The sequence below is a fragment of the Vulpes vulpes genome, chromosome 15, assembly GCF_048418805.1.
Source record: "Vulpes vulpes isolate BD-2025 chromosome 15, VulVul3, whole genome shotgun sequence".
NCBI classification, from domain to species: domain Eukaryota; kingdom Metazoa; phylum Chordata; class Mammalia; order Carnivora; family Canidae; genus Vulpes; species Vulpes vulpes.
In genome coordinates this window covers 107,668,340-107,689,926 of record NC_132794.1, presented here as the reverse complement: position 1 = coordinate 107,689,926, position 21,587 = coordinate 107,668,340, and the positions used below count along the sequence as shown (strand labels likewise).

At 39.2% G+C, this 21,587-nt stretch overlaps 1 long non-coding RNA gene across 1 annotated transcript in view; it reads right to left on the bottom strand.

The window, feature by feature from the left end:
• LOC140595737 (uncharacterized) overlaps nucleotides 1–20,734 on the bottom strand; it is a 38,892-nt gene extending 18,158 nt beyond the window's left edge. The window contains exons 1-2 of the long non-coding RNA XR_011997603.1: nucleotides 20,521–20,734; nucleotides 20,194–20,311 (exon numbers count right to left, since the gene is read on the bottom strand). This is a non-coding gene — a long non-coding RNA (uncharacterized lncRNA). The remainder of the gene's footprint in view (nucleotides 1–20,193; nucleotides 20,312–20,520) is intronic.
• Nucleotides 20,735–21,587: the final 853 nt, after the last annotated feature.

The window sequence follows — 21,587 nt, the reverse complement described above, 5'->3', positions numbered from 1 at the left end:
TCATTTTTGCATAACAGTAAAGGATAATAATGCACACATACATGAACACATGTATGCATTTTACTTCATTTTTCACAAACACAAGGATTATCCAAAATCTAGTAAAAGTTATCTAGGGGGAGAGCAGGAATAGAGTTCTAGGAAGAATAAAGATGGCAAGGAGACTTCTAAGTATACCTTTTGTGTAGTTTTGACTTTTGAATTATATAGCTGTTTTCCTTTTTCTTTTTGTTTGTTTTTTGTTTTTTTGTTTTTCTTTTTCAAATATTAAACAATGAAAAAATTATAAAACTGAAGACAGACACACGTTAATATAACTGTATCAAGTTGATAACAATGCCATGTAGAAAAGATAAGGAATTAATTCAATTTTTTATAGCACAATCCTTTGCACAGATTTAGGATATATTCTAAGAACAAAAAGAATTGCCCCAAAGTCTTGAACTTTAGTTGGTGGTTTGTCAAAGGCAGTGATATTAGCATAATAATCCTGAAACTATTGGGGTGCCTGGGTGCCTAGATCAGTTGGACATCTGCCTTGGGCTCAGGTCATGATCCTGGAGTCCCTGGATGGAGCCCTGCATCAGGCTTCCTGCTCAGCGGGAAGTCAGTTTCTCCCTCTGCCCATCCCCCTTCTCATGTGCTCTCTCGCGCACACTCTCTCAACTAAATAAAATCTTTTTTAAAGAGATAGAACAAATTCATAAATATAGTGACTTGCGATGAGACCAGTTATCAAAAGGAGAAAGGAAATATTGAGTGACAGAGAAAAAGCCCTCTATGGTAGTCTACTTGAAGTAGAGGTATCAATACAAGCTCATGAGTTAAAATAAACATTTTTCCCCTAGCTCTGTCCACTGAAAGGGTCTAGAATCTAATACACCTTAGCAGCAATAAGCATACGTGGTGTCTAGTTCTTGTTCTAAATATTATTCTCAAAAAAAAAAAAAAAAGGAGCCAGGGCTCCTTGGAGAAATAGCTGATTCCATATCTGGGGCAGGGAGAGTATAAGATGAGCCTAGACCATCCTGCTGGGCAAAAAATAACAAGGAAATGCCCAAAGAATGAAGGCATATCAAAAGAATACTAGAATCAGTTCTAAGGGTTCCATTGGCCAAATTTGAAACAAATTGAGTAAAAAGAATAATGACATGGTTTTTTAAAACAAACCCATTAATCCAAACTACTACTTAAAAAATTAGTGAGGGAGATCTTTATTGAACAATGTCAACTGGGAAATGTAAAAGGAAGAATTAGAATATCACTGTTTTTCCACCACTGATGTAATAATTGATTTAGGCAAGGATCATCTGTGAACACTAACATCCTTTTGTAAAATTTATCGGGTAAAGCTCATCAAGGACAAGATATTCAGATAGTCTCAAAGCACTACCCCGCAGATTATGAATTCGTTAGGGAATTCTTACAATGCAGTAATCTAGAGAGGCATACTAGAACTAAGTGAGAGAATTTACCATTACTACCACTGGGACAAAATTCTGGCTTGTGCCTCTTGATGTGACACAATAGGAAGGACATATCACCTGCATGGAGGTCTTAGAAAAAATGTTTAATTTTATTAGATCATAACACATAGACCAATCCAGTTTATGGATATTCTACAAGACACCCAGGTCAGGACTTCCCAAGTATCCTGTCATGAACACTAAGGGAACTGTTCTAGATTAAAGGAAACTATAGAAACATAATAAATAAATATAATATATGGGGGGAAGTCAGCTATAAAGGACATTATTGGGCAACTAGAAATATGGACGTTATACTAGATAATATTTTTGTGTGCCATCTTAAATTTTTTATATAATCATTGCCTTGTGGTCATATAAAAGTGTTCATATTCACAATAAAATATTTTTACAATGTAAATGGGGGAAAAAGGAATGCCACTTCTTGTTCACCTAAAACTCCAACTTGCACTACCTAAAGAGATGATACCAACTTATTTTGAACTAGCCCAATACTCTTATCACCTTCTAGCCTGTTGAAGCATTCTTGTCAACATTCCCAATTAGCATCACTTCATTACTCTTGTTTTTATTTATGTCTTATCTTCCCTGTGGGAGAGGGAAGAGGTCTCCGCTGTACCCTGCATGGCCTCTAAAACCTTATCTTACTAGCTCAAAAACACTCAAATTCTTACTGTGATTAGTAAAATTTGTATATTTTCTGAAGTTATTTGCCAGCACTAATTATGTAACCATGGTAACCCGTAAGAGATTAGGGCATCCTAACCACCTCCCTTTCATGAGTGTCTAAAATTAAGGCTTAATTCGTCCACTCAAAAATATCTACTAATACCTATTATGTACCAAGTACTGTGCTAGGGTCCTAGGAAAATAGGGACAAACAAGACACAATCTCTGTTATCAATATAATGGGAGAGGCAGATAGATCGCCAGAACACAAAATGGTAGGTCTATCACTGAAGGTGGTTGATTCCATTTTGGAAAGAATTCTACTTAAAACGACCATCATCTGTCGAGTACTAGAAGAAGCATCGGACAGATCCTGTCAAATCAAGGCTGTCTTGAAATACCTAAGATTAGGGTCATACTCCTTTATAGGAGTATGGCCATATCTGGCTAGAGCAAGACTTCAAAAATAAGGCAACCTGAAGCTCTGCTTATCTCCTAAAACATCCAGATCCTTCTCACTCCTGATGTGCAGGGGAGTTTGTCAAAGGCCTTCAAAGCAGATATGGAAATCCATCAGCTCCCCAACGATGTTACGTACAACAGCTGTGATGAAAGCACCCTCTCTGAACAAAAGAGCCACTGCTTTATCATCTCCTTTCACAATAATTGCACAGCGCTTAGGCTTGCTATTAAGAACTGGGCAGCACCATGAAAAACATGTTGTTGGGAAACACCTGCATTGGCAAAGCAAAAATGAGCTGACCCAATTATTTTCTCCATTTCTAATTCTGGATTGGATATTAAGAGTAACTGAAAAGAACACATTGGCAAGAAATGGAGATAATTCTGCTTGGGGGGGGGGGGAATTGCCCACAGAGCTCTATTGGACAAAATTTTGAAGTGCCATCTAATTATATACTTTTACACACCCCCTACTCTCCCCATGCAAAATGCCAGGGGTGAAAACATGTCATCTAGAGCCTTTCACCCACCGATTTCTCCCTCACATCCAATTTGAAATTTTTTAAAATTCCAATCTGGAGCTCTTTGAAGGATAATGATGGGAAGGAGACCCTGCCAAGCACGCAGGATGGGATTCAACGCACTATGACTGGAACAGATGGCTCAAGCAGAAGCCACCAATTCAACATGACAGCCCACGATTAAATTGCTCCCTTTAAGTCTTCAGCAGTTCTGTGGCCCTATCCTTATTAGCTTCTCCAGGAACAGACAGTTGGGTCTACATAAGCACCAACAAGGCACTTTTCAAATAATATGTGGACTTGAACAAGATTTGAACTGGAAAAGGACACAGGGTCATTGGTCCTACTCACTCCCAAACTAGTAGCACAAAAGAATTACTCTAGAGCTTTGAAATATCCCTGGTCATTTCAAACATACAGAAGTGCAGTATATTTAATCAGCCAACTTCCCAGCACTGATCACTTACACTTTGTCCCTTTTTCCAGGTTTTTCTCGGGATTTTTTTTACATGAAAAATCAGTACGTTTACAGTAGATACATTTCAAGTATGCTTTACATCCCTCCATAGTTTCTGCTTCTCTCCCAAGACAACTATTATCTTGAAGATGGTATGTTCCCTTCTCATATGTATTTTTAGATTTTTAGTATAAATGTGTATGTCTCTAACATATTATATTGTTTTAGGTTTTGGGTTTTAAAATATACATATAGTGCTGTACATATTTTTTTTACTGAACATTTATTCTAAATTTATCCATGATACATAAAGATGCATTTCATTTATTTTCATTGAAATGGTCATTGTATTTTTTTTTGTCATTGTATTTTTTATATATTTCTTAAGCTCTATTTTTTTTTTGACTTCATGACTTTTGAGGCTGTCTTTGAATCAAGAATTTTACAATTGTTGTGAATAATAACATAACGTTTCTACAATCTAATTTTGTGTTTACTTACCTTGATTTTTCTTTGCTACTTTTTTTTCTTCTATTGAGTTTTGTCTCTTTTTACATACTGATTTAGAAGTCATGCTTCCCATTTTTATTCTCTGTGGCTACTCATATTTTCCATAAACATTTAGACAGATCTAAAGTTAATAAGAATCCTGCTTACATTAATACAAGGTTGGAATAATTCCTAACTACCAAGCCTCTTTTTTCTTTCCTGTATTTGTTACCACAGCCTGCTCTTGAATTCACTTGGTTTTAAAACCCATTTAAATTGGTCTTTCCTAAGTCAACTTCTATTTAGAAGTGCTAACATTCTTAACAAAATCCCCATCAGGTTTTTCTTGCATCCTTTTCTTTCCTTCTGTGTTGTGCTTCAGCAAGAGGGAAACATCTGTCAGGCATCCCTATCCACCGGGTCTGCAAGAGACAAACTCTCAGGCTCTGTAGGTTTATATGTGTCTTTTTTTCATCATCTCTCCTGAATAGTTAGGTATAAAATTCTAGTTGAGTGTCATGTTCACCATTAGGAAGCCATCATTCTATGGTCTTCTGGCATCTTATTTCTGATGAGAATCCTACCATCACAGCTTATAGTCAGTCCTTGTGGATAATCTACGTGTTATCTCTGGCAGCATCTAGGATTTCTGTTGGATATTCATGTTCGGCCATTTCCCTATGTATGACATCTGCCTGTGAGTTTTCTTTTCCTACTGGAGACTCCATATACTCCTTCAATCTCTGCTTTTATGTCTTCTAATTTCTCTTTCATATTTTCTTTTCCTCTCTGTGCTACATCTTGGATAATTTTCTCAGATCTTTCTCCCAGGTAAGCCAATCTCTTGTAGTTGTGTCTAATCTATACTTAGACTCCTCATCTGAGGGACTTTTTCTACCTGTAATGGTTTCTATCCTTTCTATTCGGTTCCTTTTCAAGTTTGTCTATTCACTTATCCTCCCGTCCTGTTCTTGCCTTATGTTTTCTAGCTCTTCTTTTGTCTTCTTGATATCTTATTGTGTTACTATCTCTAGTTCTTATGGTGTAAATTCTCCAGGGTGATAATTCTCCTCCTTCATGGTGCTTTCTCATGTGAGCTTTTAATATTTTACATGGGGAGCTTATCTTTAAGCAACATCATTTTTCACGGGAGTCCTAATGTTCTGGTCAGTGTCCACATTCTCATAGATTATTTTCCTTCTATCACTCCATACATAGCCCCTAATTTCTTGTTCCTTCCACAGGCAGGTCAATGGAACTTCTCATACCCCATTTCTTGGCTCCCAGCATTGCATAGACTTCTGTCCTTCATGGCACTGAGACTTTTTCTCCTATCCTCTAGTTTAAGATTAAGGCATCAAGCCCCCAGTCAGGAGCTTTTAACAAATTGATTCCTGGGGATACCTGGATGGCTCAGTTGTTGAGCGTCTGACTTGATTTCAGCTTGGGTCATGGTCTCAGGGTCCTGGGATTGATCTCCGCATCAGGCTCCACACTCAGCAAGAAGTCTGCTGGGAATTTCCTCTCTCCCTCTCTCTTTCTCTCCACCCCCAACCCCACCCTGTTCCCCGCTTTAATAAATAGATAAATCTTTTTTAAAAATTGATTCCTGGGCTCCATCATAGATCTTCTGAACCCAAAGTCTGAGTGTGGGGCCCAGAAATTGATTATGTTCCCTAGTTTTACTACCTTAGTTATTGGCAAAGACAGGTTGAAAATCTATTTCCTAAGAGAATGTTAGTGTCAGAAACTCTAACAGGGGAGCAGTTTAGTACTTTCAAGAAACTTTCTCCATAAACAGAACAAGTATAGCTTAACAGTCCACCTGTTAGAAGTAATAAGCTGCAAGCATACACTACATGTCATCATTTTCTTAGGTAATGTCCCTCCCTACAACAAGTTTCCTCTTATGAGTCTCTAATCCAACTATTCCATTTTTCCAAGAATAGAATCCTCTAAATTATCACCAGAAAGAGTCTAATTTGACACAAAAGGGAGACTTTTTTCTTAAAAGTCCTACATGAAAAAAATTAGAGATATTTACCCTTCTCCTTTCCTCTTTTATCTAGGCATCCAGGTTAGCTCTCTATTGAGTTCCCTACATTTAATTTTAAATCCATCACCCACAGGTTTAATTATGGTTTTAATTTTTATAACAAGTGTTACTTCCATGGCTTCATATAAATACCAAAATAAAACTTGACATTATAAGAAATTAATTTAATTTTTAGTGAGACTAATGAAGTGACCTGTTGTAACCTATAAATAAATTTCTTACGCTATGCATATTTTTTTTCCTAAATGCAAGGATTCTTTTCCATTTTGAAACACTTTTATTATGAAGCATAAATTTCCAGGAGCATTTAAAGTCTATGATGTTCTGCCCCATGATCCTCTTTACCTTCATCCCTTTGAACTCCCTGACTTTGGCTGCAGCAGTGCTGAATGACCTGCAGACCCCTGACATATTCAGTGCTTTTGAGCATTTTCACACAGTGGCTCTGGCCAGAGTGCTTTGGCTCTGCATGCTCTCATCCCATGTCTCCCCCCACCACAACTTCTACCTCCACTTCCACACAAACACTTCATTATCCAGCACCTCCCTAGCTATCTTTCAAACACCAAAATTACCCAATCCACAATATCTACAAATACACATCTCTTCTAGCACTTTTCACATCTGCTACAATAATTAATTCATTGATCTCAGCAGAGTATAAGTTCTTGGAGGATAAGAACCACGTTTTATTTAACTCTCATGTGTTTTAGAAAATAAAACGTTTGAGTAGCTACCTCATGGCCAAGCCTCACTGAGCATTGGGACTACAATGTGAGGACCCTGGCATCCTGCCCACGTGGCATGTAGTTAGGGAGAAAGACAATGGAATGACCGCATAAACAATTGTGCAATTATACATTGTGAAAACCCTATACACAAAAAAGTACAAGGTGTACCACAAAGAGATTTGGTTTGTTCTAGAAGGCTTCCCTTAGGAAAAATGTTTAAGTTAAAGGAGGGATTGAGAGAAGCTGGGTATATTTGGATTCTCCAGAGAAGAAGAAAATACATATGATATATAAATATAAATATAAATATATATATGTGTATATATATATATATATAAATTTATGTATCTAACTATAGATCTATGGACATAGACAAAGAAATTTATTATAAGCAATTCGTTCATGCAGTGATGGAGGCTGAGAAGTCCCAAGATCTGCAGTTGACAAGCTGGGGACCTGGGAGAACCAATGGCATAAGTTCACATCCAGGTTCAAAGGTAGAAAAAGATCAATGTCCCAACAAGAAGATAGAGCGAGTGAATGTTACCTTATTTGATCTTTGTTCTATTCAGTCTCTCAATGAATTGGAGGACACTCACCTACATTGGGGAGGGCAGTCCTGCTTTACTCTGTCTACTGATTCAAGTGTCACAGACACACTCAGAATAATGCCTAACCAAATACTTAGGCACCCAGTCGTGTTGCTGCAAATAGTTAAGCCTCACTCTCAGCAAGAAGATAAGGAAGAGCATGCCAAGAAAAGAGTAACCTACTTGAAAGCCTCAAGGGAGAAGGATTTAAGAAGACTGGAAGTCAGCGTGGCCAGAGTACCAGACTGCGGGGCTGGGCAACCACAGCTGAGGTGGAAGAGGGACAGAGGCAGGTCTAGCAGGAGTTTGGGGATCTAGGAGTAAATCACACGAGGATGGAGGGGACATGTTAACATGCATTCCAGTCCTTTGCATGGTGCCTGAGAAATAATATCTCCATAACTGTTTACAGAAGAAATAATAAACCATGAACAAACACAAAATCAACCTTGAGTTCAAAGCCACGCAAGGCTGAATTATTGTCTTGAGAAAAAAAAATCAATTCTCAAAAACAATACAGAAACATATTCATACACTCTTTCAACAAATATCTGTAAGGTCACTGCTTTAGACAAGGTATTGCAGGATACAATGGAGAGCAATAAGAATCTCACCAACAGCGGCACAGAGACATCTTTCTAAAATCCAGCAATCCTTTCATTTTATTTCACTTATTTTTCTTCAATTAAATTCAAACAATTGTAATTTAATAGTCTGTTAATAAAAAGCAAATATACTATAATCCAATTTTTTCCAAGCCATTTTTGCTCATCTGTCACTCTGTGTATACATATGTTCAAATATTTTAAAAAGCTGGTTATCTCTAGGTGGCAAGATTTTTTTTACCTTGCATCTGTATATTTTTCTGAGTTTTAAATGTAATGAGTTCATATCTTTTTTTACAAAAATTCATATTTCTAAACTACTTAAGCATTAATTTTGACCATATTTAATGTAGCCATATAAAATTCTTTCCCATAGAAACTAAGAAATTTCAATCCAGATAGGTTAGACAACTAATACAGAGTTCCAGGGTGAAAATAGCTTAGATAGTCCTTATAAGGAATTTTGCTTGTTCTAAAAAGTAGAGGTTGGGGAACATGGGTGGCTCAGTGGTTGAGCATTTGTCTTTGGCTCAGGTCATGATCCTGGGAGTCCTGGAATCAAGCCCCACATCAGGGTCCCAGCAGGGAACCTGCTCTCTGCCTATGTCTCTGCCCCTCTCTCTGTGTCTCTCATGAATAAATAAATAAAATATTTTTTAAAAATGTAGAGATCTAAAAATTTGCCATTGAAAGGCAGAAAGTAACCTCCCTTCTCCTCCCTGTGGCTCCCACAATCCCCAGTTACAGAGCACAATACCTCTCACAGGAACACAACAAACCCTAGGCAACTGCCACATTCTTAGGCTCTTTCTGTCTAGGGAACATGATCTGACACGTGCTAAATCTGAACCAGTGAACTAATCACATGTCTGTATTTCACAGGAGCACTTTTAAAGGGGATGAATAGGTCAACTTCTAACTAATGGTTACAATTCCCTTCTTTACCAAAGAATTTAAAGGGCATGACTTTGAAAAAACAGGGTGGGAAGGAGCAAGGAACCATATAGGACCTGCCTCACATTTTCTACCACAGATTGTATCATGCTGCAGATAAAAGAAAATCCCCATATTTATAACACTTCTATCCCACTTCTATTTTTTGCTTTTAAAAAAATTTTTTTGGGCACCTGGGTGGCTCAGTTAAACATCTGCCTTTGGCTCGGGTCATGATCCCAGGATCCTGGGATGGAGCCCATTGGGCTCTCTGCTCAGCGAGGAGCCAGCTTCTTCCACTCCACTGCCTGTCACTCTGCCTACTTGTGTTCTCTCTGTCAAGTAATAAAATTTTTTTAAAGTTATTTTTTTCCTGTGATTTAAGCCAGGCAAAAAGATTTGTTCATTTAATAAACACCTGTTAGGTGCCTAAAAGACCCCAGAAACTCTGTGAAGCATGGAGAAACCAAAGAAACTCTCAAAAAGCTAATGGTTAGGAACCAAGTTTTCTATTAAAAATATCATTAAACACTTATTTCTACCCTACTGATTAAAGATTGGAAAATTCTAGAAGGAAATTCTAGATGCTATTGTAACTACCATCTTAAGGTAATTAATGTGGAAAGAGTGCCTCGATTAGGTGTTGGCCTTTAAAAAAAAAAAAGAAGTCTGGTATGAAAAAGGTTACCAAGAGAAGTATAATTTATGATAGAAATACAAGAGCCCCATCCTGAGACAATCTTTGCTGGCAAGCACATTAGTCACTGGGCAGGAGGGAGATATACTTTTTTGGATCCTTGTTTATGGCATGTGAAGAATATATTTGCCAAACTGTTCTTCCTTGAGTGTCTTATGTCTTTCAGGGGGATTCAGGTAACCAACCATTCTGCTTTCGTCATTAAGTTGAAATAAAACTGACCCCAATCTGATGGTGGTAAAATACTAACTCATTGAAACACAAGAGGCATATGGTATTATGCTGAGTGAGATGAGTCAATCGGAGAAGGACAAACATTATATGTTCTCATTCATTGGGGGAATATAAATAATAGTGAAAGGGGATAGAAGGGAAGGGAGAAGAAATGCGTAGGAAAATATCAGAAAGGGAGACAGAACATAAAGACTCCTAACTCTGGGAAACAAACTAGGGGTGATGGAAGGGGAGGAGGGCGGGGGGTGGAGGTGAATGGGTGACGGGCACTGAGGGGGGCACTTGACGGGATGAGCACTGGGTGTTATTCTGTATGTTGGCAAATTGAACACCAATAAAAAATAAATTTATTATTTAAAAAAAGTGATTGCTACCCACCTAAGAATAATTGTCAAATCCGCTAAAAAAAAAGATTAAACAAAACAAAACAAAAAAATCACTACAAAATAGGTCATGGAGAACCTTTCATATCAAATGTGTCCACCCAGGCCTAAATTGCATAGCTGATAATGCGGATGGCTGGGCACCCAAAATTCAGCTATTTCTACACCTGGTAGCCACTTTTAATGCCTCTACCTATATAGACACATCAATATAAGTTGCGTGTCTCTCCGCTCTACAAACCTCTCCAATAAGCTTTATAAAATCAAAGTGTCTTAATGAGGGAAAAGAAATCCATAGTGGCACTAGAACACTATTAAAATTTGAACCCCACAAAACTATCCATTAAAACATTCACAGAAAGCTGATTCATTTATTTAAAACTTGTCTCGAGCCACTCTTTCTCAACACCTTTGTTTTATTAGAAGAATTAGAACCTATTAAGGTGGGTTAAAATAATCAGCTTTCCACAAATACACCCTGGGGATTTGAAAGGATAACCATTCTAACATCTCCGTTAATGTTTATTCATAGTTTATGGTAATTTTGTAACGTGAATAGTCAACACAGTAAGAAAATATTCTTTACCATGCCAAAACTATAATCCCTAACGGTTTCACACACACAAAGAGAATCAACTTCTCTTGATAGAAACTTGAAAACAATGTAATTCCTCTTTCAGATACAGTAAGTAATCATCATTGCATGTCCCTGTTTCAACTTTTTTTTATAAAATAATAAATCTTACAGTTGAAAGAAAAACAATTTGTTGACTTGGGGAATCTTATTTTGGATATATAGAGTATCTTAACTGCATTTTCCAAGCAGAATTGGCATCTTAATTTCACAAGGCCACCCCCTGAGCACAAGGCTCTTAGGTCAGCAACCTTCCCAAAGCTTAGAACCACAGGACACCATCGGCTCTCACGTGGCTGGCGAAGGACAGTAACTCCAGGGTAGAGCACCCACACAACACAGTCTTCTGTTCCCAAGGGACAAGTCCAATCTCTCCTTCTCCTGAACTGCTGCTTTTCATAAGCTCAACTGTCTTTCTCAGAGACCCTGAAATTCTCAGGAAAGAAAGATAGCCAGACTTTTTCTTGAAGGACATGGTAAGAAACTACATTTTTGTTACCCATGCCTCCCTCCAAAGACCCAGAGGAAAATGAAAACTCAGACTCATTTCCTACATTAAGGATTTGACCTACAAAATATCAAGTGGAGGATAATACAGGTCATGCTCAGAACAAGACTTTAGAACTTCTCTTCCCAGAAGTCCAACAGAGGGAAAAAGAACTGGGCCAGTTCTCTAAAGTAACCCAGAATGCTGCATCTCTACCCACATATTAGCATCAATCAGAGGCTTAAAAAAATAAAAACCAATGCCTGAGTCCCTCTCCAAACCAATTACACCACAATCAATAGGTGTGGGATGAGGCATCAGCATTTTTAAAAGGGTACCAACTGATCCCAATACGATATGAGCCCCAGAGCTCACTATAAATAGGAGTTGATTTTAAAAACTCAGTTCTGTGGGTTGTCGTGAGGGGTGAGTAATAAATACTCAGTGTCTAGAGAGTGCTTAGAAAGACGGATGACATGAGGGGTTGAGGATGGAAAGGAGATGGGAGATATGCCAGAGCCAGATCATCCTCATAGCTAAGTGTTCCTTGTGTGCAGCACTTTCCTCAGCTCTTCACGCGTACACTATAGGCCGTCTGGCTCTGGGGACCAGGCTCTTTCATACCTCTCTACTGCCAAAGGATGAAAAGCCTGGATTCAGATATTAAGGCTTTAGGCCTTATTGTGTGGGTATGGATAAGCCTCATCACCAGGGAGTAGTGTGATCAGAACTGTATTTTAAAGTCATTCTGACTGTAGCATAGACAATAGGTCGAAAGGGAAAGAGATGAAGTCAGGGAATTGAGGCTACTCCATATACATAAGATAGACTTAAAGGGTCTATAGAAGGATAAAAACAGCTCTTAGAAACCAGAACTTGAAAGAAAAGAAAAAAAAAAAGTACAATAGGCTGGTAGATTTTCTCACACTACCTGTGAGACGTCATTAAGACATAAATGTGTTCTGATACACAAGTCCCATTTTCACATCAACTGCCTCTCACCTCTTCTGCAATTTCAGGCCTCAACATTATCATCATCTGAAACATTTTTAATCATGTCTCTAGAAAAGTCTGAATACTACTCCACTTAGCATACTTCCATCATTTTCAAGAATTTTGTCTATTCAAAAGAATTTTTTTTAAATGCTCTTATATTCCCATCAACTGTTGGGGGAGTTTGATTTAAATGATTTTTGTCTATGGCAGTTTCTTTTTTTTAATCTTATTTTAATTCCAGTATAGTTAATATGCAGTGGGAGTCTTTTTTAGCTTTGGGTGTACAATATAATGATACCATGGTAATTTCTTTAAGGGGCAATACAGATTTTTTTTTTTAATTTTTTAAGTAGGCTCCACACCCAACATAGAGCCCAACTCCAGGCTTGAACTCCTAACCCTGAGATCAAGACCTGGGATCGTGACCAGAGCCAAAGGCAGATGCTCAACACACTGAGCCACCCAGATGCCCCCAAATTTGGCATTTTTGTAGCTCAAAAATAAACCTATTAGCATCTCATCTGGTTCAATCTATTACGTTATTATATTAGTAGGATGCCATTCAGAGTTTTCAGTAAGTTAGACTGACTTCTCTTGTTCTTCTTAGCACATGGCAGGTACTGTCAGGATCTTGGTGATAGCATCGGAGACTCTGGGTTATGGGGATAACAATGGGGATACAGTTCTACAGTAAGAGTGTAAGAGAGGCAGGGCCAGCCTCAGTTTCCCAGTTTGGGCTTCTGAACTGATAAACTTTCCTGCGTCTTTATAATCACCAAGAGCGAGCTATTTCCTTCCTTGACTCTTACCAAAATGACCAACCTTTGCCTCTGTCCCCTTGATTCTGGCTCATACTTCTCACTGCCTGACCCATTGCCCTCCATGCTCCTGGGTGACAATACAGTTTTCTCACAAGAGGGCCCCACCAATAGTACTCTTTCTAATATTGCCCCTGGAAGCTGGGCAGACAAATGCTTTAAAATAGATTGGAGTAATAATAATTCCAAAATAGAATTTTCATTCCTATACCAAGCCTACTTTCCATTGAGTAAGAAATATTTTTAATTAAGTTACAAAGTTCTACAAGAAAAGGGTTATGAAAATATTTAGTATAGAATTATTTAGTAAAGAAGTCAAGCCCTCTACAAATACTAACAGTTATTATTTCTCTTACTTCCATGACAACAGAACAGAAAGATTTTGAGCCTGCCCACTATGCTCCATAGCCAGAGTCAGAGATATTAAAAAAAAATTTTCAAATGTGCCTCACTGGAATACACTGTAGTATAGGAACTCACCCCATGGAATTACCATAGAGCACCTAGAAGGATTAGATGGGAACTTGATGGGATGAACACTGGGTGTTACACTATACGTTGGCAAATTGAATTTAAATTTTTTTTAAATGTAAAAAAACAATAGTAATAAAATTTTTAAATTTTTTTAAAAAGAATTATATGAATCTGTATCCTCCAACACACAGAGATTGTCAAGGCATACACATTTACACATAAAATACACATATTTTGTATATGTGTATATGTAAGGCATGAAAAGATCTTAGACTAAATAATTCTTGAAAGTGGCTCCCTGTGGGAAGAAAATAAGAGAAATACACAAGTGAACTTCTATAGGTTTCTTCAACAATTTATAAAAGAAAACCATGAATTAAAGTAGACAAGAGACATATCAATTTACTGCAATATGTGACCCTGTTAGAGACTGATTTAAACAAAAGTATAAAGTATGAGACAATGGGGACTCCATATGCTAGACCTTTGCTGATAAGAAATTACTGTTAATGGGGGGAGATAGGATTAGAGGGGTTTTTGAAGCCCTTATCTTCTAGAGACACATTGAAATATTTATATATGAAATGGTATTTGCTACCAAAATAATCCAATGGTAGGTATAAATAAAACAAGATAACCTGATCATTGTTGTAGCTGAGTGACGCTACACATTAGTATCAATATATGGGTTATATAAATAACGTGGGTTATTTCTCTCCTTTTGTGAGAATTGGAATTTTCTATAATAAAATGTTACAGGGACGCCTGGGTGGCTCAGTGGGTTGAGCATCTACCTTCAGTTCAGGGGGTCATTCTGGGGTCCTGGGATTGAGTTCCGCATCAGGCTCCCCGCAGGGAGTCTGCTGTCTCTCTCATGAATAAAAATCTTTTTTTAAATGTTACAAAAAGCCTTTTTAAAAAATACCTGGCTTTGCTATCTTTCTAATTGTGTGATTTGGGACAAGCAATTAGGACTCTAAGTTTCTGCCCCTTTTTTGAGAAATGGAAAGAACATGGCTTAGCCTAGGATAAACTCTCAAGAAGCTTGGACGCCATTGTGCCATGGGACATGCCCTCACCAAAGGGTAGTAGCTGTTTTATAGCTATTTGTCATCTCCCTCTGAACGTGCTAGGGAAAACTCAAACCTAGTACGTCTGAAACAGAATGCATCAAATTGGATAAATGAATGAATGAGTGAATGAGTGAAAGAAAAAGATCTACATCATCAGTCTGGTCAATGCTCCAATGGTTTCTTCCTCAGACTGGGCTTTTCATGATACCTGTCAGGAATGTGCTGTCTTGACTTCAGTTGCTCAGAGTTTAGGCTTCAAGTACAAAGTCATCATGAACTGAATTTTCTCTAGTTTTTAGCATCCTCATTTCACCTAACACCTGCAAGGATGTCTAGAACTACTGATACTGCGAATGCGAGCTTTGCAGAATGCATGCTTCTGATCTCAACCAGCTATACCGCCTGAGAAGAGTTCTACTTTCTATATCTTTTGTTGTTGGCAAGAATGAACATCCAAATTATACATAACCTCAAATGAACTCATGAACTCAACAATATCTTTAGTGTTATTAGATTAATCACGCCCAAGGGTGTGGCAACCTATGTTTTTTCCATTAACTATCTCATATCCATCTGCATAACATTCAAGTTGGGTATGTAATGAGAGACTCTCCCCAGGGAAGATTAACCACTCAGGAGCCATATTATAATCAAAAACCAGGGAGGAAGAAACCACTTAATTGACTGTTTTCTACATAACACCTGAAATCTGAGTGATTTAACAAGAGCCTTGTAAGCACATTGCATCAAAGTGTGGTCTCTGGGCAGCCTGGGTGGCTCAGTGGTTTAGCACTGCCTTTGGCCCAGGGCATGATCCTGGAGTCCCAGGATCGAGTCCCCCGTGGGGCTTCCTGCATGGAGCCCACTTCTCCCTCTGCCTATGTCTCTGCTTCTCTCTCTCTCTCTCTTTCTCGCTCTCTCTGTGTCTCTCATGAATAAATAAAATCTTAAAAAAAAAAAAGTCTGGTCTCTGAGATGAACTTCATACTAGTAATAATTCCTCCATCACTGTTTGGTAATGAGCACCTTTCCGTGTCCTCAGAAATAACATGCTTCTCAGGTACGCAATTTTGAAAATTTGTTTCAGATCCATTAGCAGCTGGCCCATGAATATATTTATGTCTAGATAGATACAGACATGGTAATTTTGCTGTGCTATTAACTTACCAAGAACATAAGGGCTATGTCTTTCCATATTGCCCTTTCATTCTTTTTTGGTGGTATATGTGTCAAACAGCCCATATCTCCCATTTACTTATCACTCACCTTCTCCTAGGTGAGGTTTTTATGTCTAAGAAAAGCACTAGAATTATAGACCTTCACACTTGAGAGATAGAATACGGTAGAAATCCAGTTCGTTGCTGCTGTGTTGCAGTAAAAGTGGGGCATAGAGAGCTCGTCTGTCTTGCCCAAACCAGTAAGCTGGTCAGTGGTAAAACCAGGGCTACAGTCAGGACTTCAGATTCCTAGTTCAGGGCTCTTTGCCCCACATGATTTGAGTCCAATGTCCTTGGACTTCAACCTACTGAAAAAAATATATTCTCTGGTCCTTTACAAAGCAGAATCTGTTTTTCAGACCACTCAGGTGCCACATAAGGATTTAGGAGAACACATTAAGCACTCAGTTTTCAAAAGCCCATACCAAAGCTCCATTGGCATAGAGGGAATGCTCACTGTGGGGACAGATCCGCCCAGAGGACCTATTCTGTTCCTGCTATCTCTGTAAAGCCCGAGCCTTTCAGAGAATGTGTGCACAATCCTGACAGGAGCAAGCCAAAAAGCCCCTGAGGAACACTACGCTAAGGTGCCAAAGGACACTCGCTCTAAAATTGCAAGCACTTGAAAGCTTGAAATGGAAAGCACATGAACACCTCATCTCTTCATATATTTATGATTTCTACTTCAAAAGTGATACAAAGCACTTCTCCAGGGTGGTTTGTATGTCCATTCCATTGATTAAAATTAATCTGATATTTTGTGACCAAGGAGAGTGATCAATTGATAACTAGAAATCAATACATTTAAAGTTAAACAAAGTAGCCTGTTCCCCACTTGCTCTCCACAAAACCTGTCCTGTTTTTATCATCAGTCGATAACCTATCTGTTTACCAGATGCCCATGCTGGAAACTTGCATTTTGTCTTCCACCTCTCTCTCCCTTCCCTCCCAGCCAATCTGTTCCCATGTCATACTTGTGAGGATCCTTCGGAAATGTGTCTTAATTCCTGGAATGGTTTGTGATCCCACCACCCTCCCCTTCCTCACTTTCCCCTTCCCAACAGGACCCTGAATTTCCCAATCATGCTGTTCAGTTAGGTGGATTTGGCCACCACCAGCCCCAGGAGGGAGTATAAACAGTGAGCACAAGATCCAGTTCAGACCAATGAAATGTGAGATGTTTGATGAAAGCACCAGGGAAAGGAATATTCTCAGTCTTCCATGGGAACTACTGAAATGAATGCTTTCTCTCCTGTTAGATGGATAAGAGAACACTTATCCACTGGTTACTGCCAGTGATCATCCTGTGACCTCATGGGCAGCCAGTCTAGGAGGAAACCCACCTGAAGAAGATTGGAAATATGAAAAGGGAGCCAGGTGACACTGTTGATAGATCAAGCCTTGCCTGAAGGCTTCCCACTGGACTCCACTTAGATATATGTAGATCTCTCTATATTTTAAGTTAATTTGAATTGGGTTTTCTGTTCCTCCCAATCCAGTAATCCTAAAACAAACTCATTCCCTCCTCCTCAGCCACACTAATAGTTCAGGCTCTCATTTGAGTAACTACAATATCCTATTCATTCTACCTCCTCCTAGAATAGCTAGCTACTCTTTAGACCATAATTCTTAGAGAAGGATATCAAATTATGACAACATTTATTGATTACTTACAAGATTTCAGACACCGACAAACATCATTTCCAGTCCACTCCTTGTGCTGGCAGCATTGGCACCATGGTTCTAGTTAGAGATTGGCCAGCTACAAAAAACAGAAACCCTCCACAGGTAGCTTAGGTAAAGGAGATGTGCACCAGGGGACACTGTTTTCAGTCTCACAGCTTCTTAGGACAAGAAATAAAGGGCAGCCAAGCCACATGAAGACTCAAACCCTCAAGTGGGGATTCTAGGCTGCTGGCTCCCCAAGATCTCCTGGACTCTCCCCACGTCCCTTCTATTTCTCTCTCCTCCATCACTTGCTTCCCTCCATAGACTGACATTCTCAGCAAAGCTCTTCTCTCTGCCCACATTCCACCTTCTCCTAGCCTTCTATCTTTTTTGTGGTCCCTACTCTAGCTCCCACCCTTCTGGAAGGCTAATGTCCAGTGCCACCTCAACAGGTCTCTGCCACTTATTCACATTCCCAGAGAAGCCCATTTTCTCACCCCACCAATGTTGCCTCTTCCCAGGTTAGGTACACCACTGAGTGGTATCCTAAGACAAGCCCATCTGCTGGGGACACCCTGCTCATTTCCCTTCCTCCCACCATTCCTTTGCACACCAATCCAATGGTGCCTTATTGCCAGCACCTAAAGCACTGTCCTGAGAGCTTTCTCTGGCTGCCTCATAGAGAAGGTCAGATGTGCTGGGGAACTGGTACCCCATCAAAACTTTCAACCAATGACTAATAGTAACTAGCCCAGCTCTAGAGCTCTGTTGGGATAATGATGCAGGCTGTTTATCACACTGTCCCAGACCTGCCCAGCAGAATCATTTATTTGCTTAATAACACCCTTTACTGGCTGCCTTCCATGTCTCTCTTCCTACTTCCTTGCAGGGCCCTAGGATCACCTTCCAAAATGAACTACCTGCAGTCACACTCTTTTCTCAAGATCTGTTGCTAGAAAACCCTACCCAAGGCAAGTGGGGCATTTTCTCCTGGAAAGGGGTGCTGGAAGGGCAGAAATTCTAACATCCTTAGGATTCCATTAGTACAACACTCTTCTACCTCATATTACTTTTAGTTGTTTGCACACCTATCTTTCTAAAGACAATATGAGCTCCTAAAGGGAGAGATTGTTTCTTCTTCACCTTCTAGACTCCAGGGCTCCCAGTATAGGGCTTTGTATACAGCAGGCCCACACTGTTTCTTGGCCAGGGAATTAGATCACATCTGCCAAATGAGACGTTCTCCTGATTGGGTTATACCATACCCAGGCAGTCCATTAACTGGACTATACTATCATAAGATTCTCCTATAAAACCCGGTCACCTTTCTAAATTACATACATTCCATTTGTAAGGAATATCTGGGTGCTACTATGCAGTATGATACATTGCAGGATACTACAACCTGTTAAATTTTATAAGCTTTTAACAGAAAACAAGCTTAAAGCATAATTCTACTTTAATTGCATTAAGGAAAGTGTGACTTTTCCCTGACTCCTGAAATCTCAGTGGCCTGTTTAATAAACAGGCCACTGAAATATTTGCACTCATTCTTATAAACTCTATTAGATAGGTAATTATCTTTTCACTTCCCAGCTCAAAACACCATAAGGCAAATTTGCTAAAAGGTGCAAAGGGCAGGTGAAGGCTCCCTTTCACCCATGCACTGTTGAGCAATAAAATTGGTGTGATAATTAAATGTCCATCATCCTAAAGTGTGTGTAGAAAACTGGATGGTGGCTGGAAAGAAAATAGACTGATAGAAAAGTCCCAATGGGCTCACGTCATGGTTTTAATTCTCTTTAAAAATTGACATGTGCCTTAATTACTGATCTAATCCTATTTCATCTTTACATAAACACGTCTAAGAATGGAGGGAGGAAAATATACAGATGACAACCCACTGGCTTATTCCCCCTGGACTGTCTTAAGGAATTAAACTCATGGGGTTTTTTAAAGTAGCATATACATGAGTTAATAGTCAAATTTGAATCTGGCTCTGTCATTAGCAGCCTCAGCTTTCTCATCTGTAAAATAGAAATTTGAAGTAGTACCAGAGTCCTATGATTATCATGAAGATTGAACAAGATGACTGCATGTCCAGCCCCTGACACAGTGTGTAAGTGCCCAGAAATCAGAGCAGCAGAAAGGATGGAAAGCTCTGTGCAAGAAGAAAGGAAAAGAATTCAGTTAGTTCATCAAGCTTACTTTTTATCCTCACATCCTTTACATTTAGTGTTGCTGAGGGGTCTCCCTGTTGCCCCCATGAATGTAAGGCCCCCATGTCTACTAAAGGTGACCATAGTCCTACACCATGGCAGCAAGTTCTCTCTTCGGTATGTAGCCAACAGATATGTGTATAGACATTCACCATGTGCAAGAATGTTTATAGTTTTTGTAATATCCCCCAAACCGGAGACAACCCAAAGAGTAGAACGAACAGTACTTGGCCATCAACAGAGAAATCGACCACTCCATCAATAATAGAAAGGATAAATTGTGGTATACTCACCACTGGGATTCCTCTTCTGCAGGAGAATGTGCAAACAGCCACTAGAACACAGATGAATGTCACAGCATACACGGGTAGAAAAGCCAGACAACCAAGAGTGCCTAGGGCATGATTCCATCTATATAATGTACAAAAACAGGTAAGATTGTTCTAAAATACTCTGTCAGAAAGTCAAAAAACTGATCACTCTTGGTGTCCAGGAACTGGAGGAGACCAAAACAAATCTCTGGGGTGATGGTAGTGTTCTCTCACTTGAAGGCGTGCTCAGAAAAGGCTGAGTACACTTAGGAAAAGCTCAGGCTGTACATTTAGACTTTATTTACTTACCTGAAAGTGGGCAATCCTTCACTAAGAAGTTCAGCAAATAAATGAGTTGGACTCCTTGGGCTCAGAGATTACACCTTTTCCAGGGGTGGGTGACTTGTGCAGATATAGTAATGCTGCTGGAACACTGCGGGACACCCAGGTAATCCTAGGAGACCGTCTACCCACTGCTGACAGCTGCTCCTCTCTCTGTTCATCTCTCCACAGCTAAAATTCTAATCTCACCCAATACAACCACACAAATATGCAGTCAGCTGGGGACAGGAAATTGGCCTCTAGACCAAGACCAGGGGCACTCAGAAACAGTCTCTTAGCCAAGATCCAAGACCTCTTACTTCCCCATTGTCCTCCAATCTGTGGCCAGAATGACAACACAGAAATGGTTCCAAATTATTGCTACAGGAGGACACCATGACCTACCAAGTGCCAGGCATATGGCGAATGAGTCATTCTATTTGGAGAAGATAGATGCACAGAAACATCTGTGCAGCTTTCAATACAAAAGACCTACACTGAGGATCTTTAGAGCAAAAAGTATGTGCACACATATATATAGTTACATATAGTTTTATATAATTGTATTTTTTATGTCTAGTTATAGGTTTTCAGTAAATTATTCTATAGTTTTTCTATTTGAAATTGTTTATGCTCTCAGGAGAGCATTCTTTTAAAACTCCTCCAGTGATGCTAGAAAAATCATTTTTGGCCATAGGCAGTTCTTAGTACAGAAGCACTTCCTCATGTATTTAATGCTTTCATGTTGGAGTCCTTTCTTCAGTGAATACATCTATTTAAATGGTCACAGACTTTTGCAAAAAATATGTGGAATACTGTTGCTTTTCGCTTCTCAATTTGTGATGGCTCCATAACTCTCCCAGAACAGGTGAAAATACCTTTGCATCCAAAAGTTGACAGCATGCAGTCCCTGTCCTGAAACTAAGGTGATGAGCTGGGCTCCCTAATGGATGAAAACCCTCTGGAATCACAGGAACCAGAGACCAAAGGGAATCTCAAAGTCCATTCCTCCAACTTCTCCTCTGGACTCTACCTCACAAGGCCACTTCGGCAAA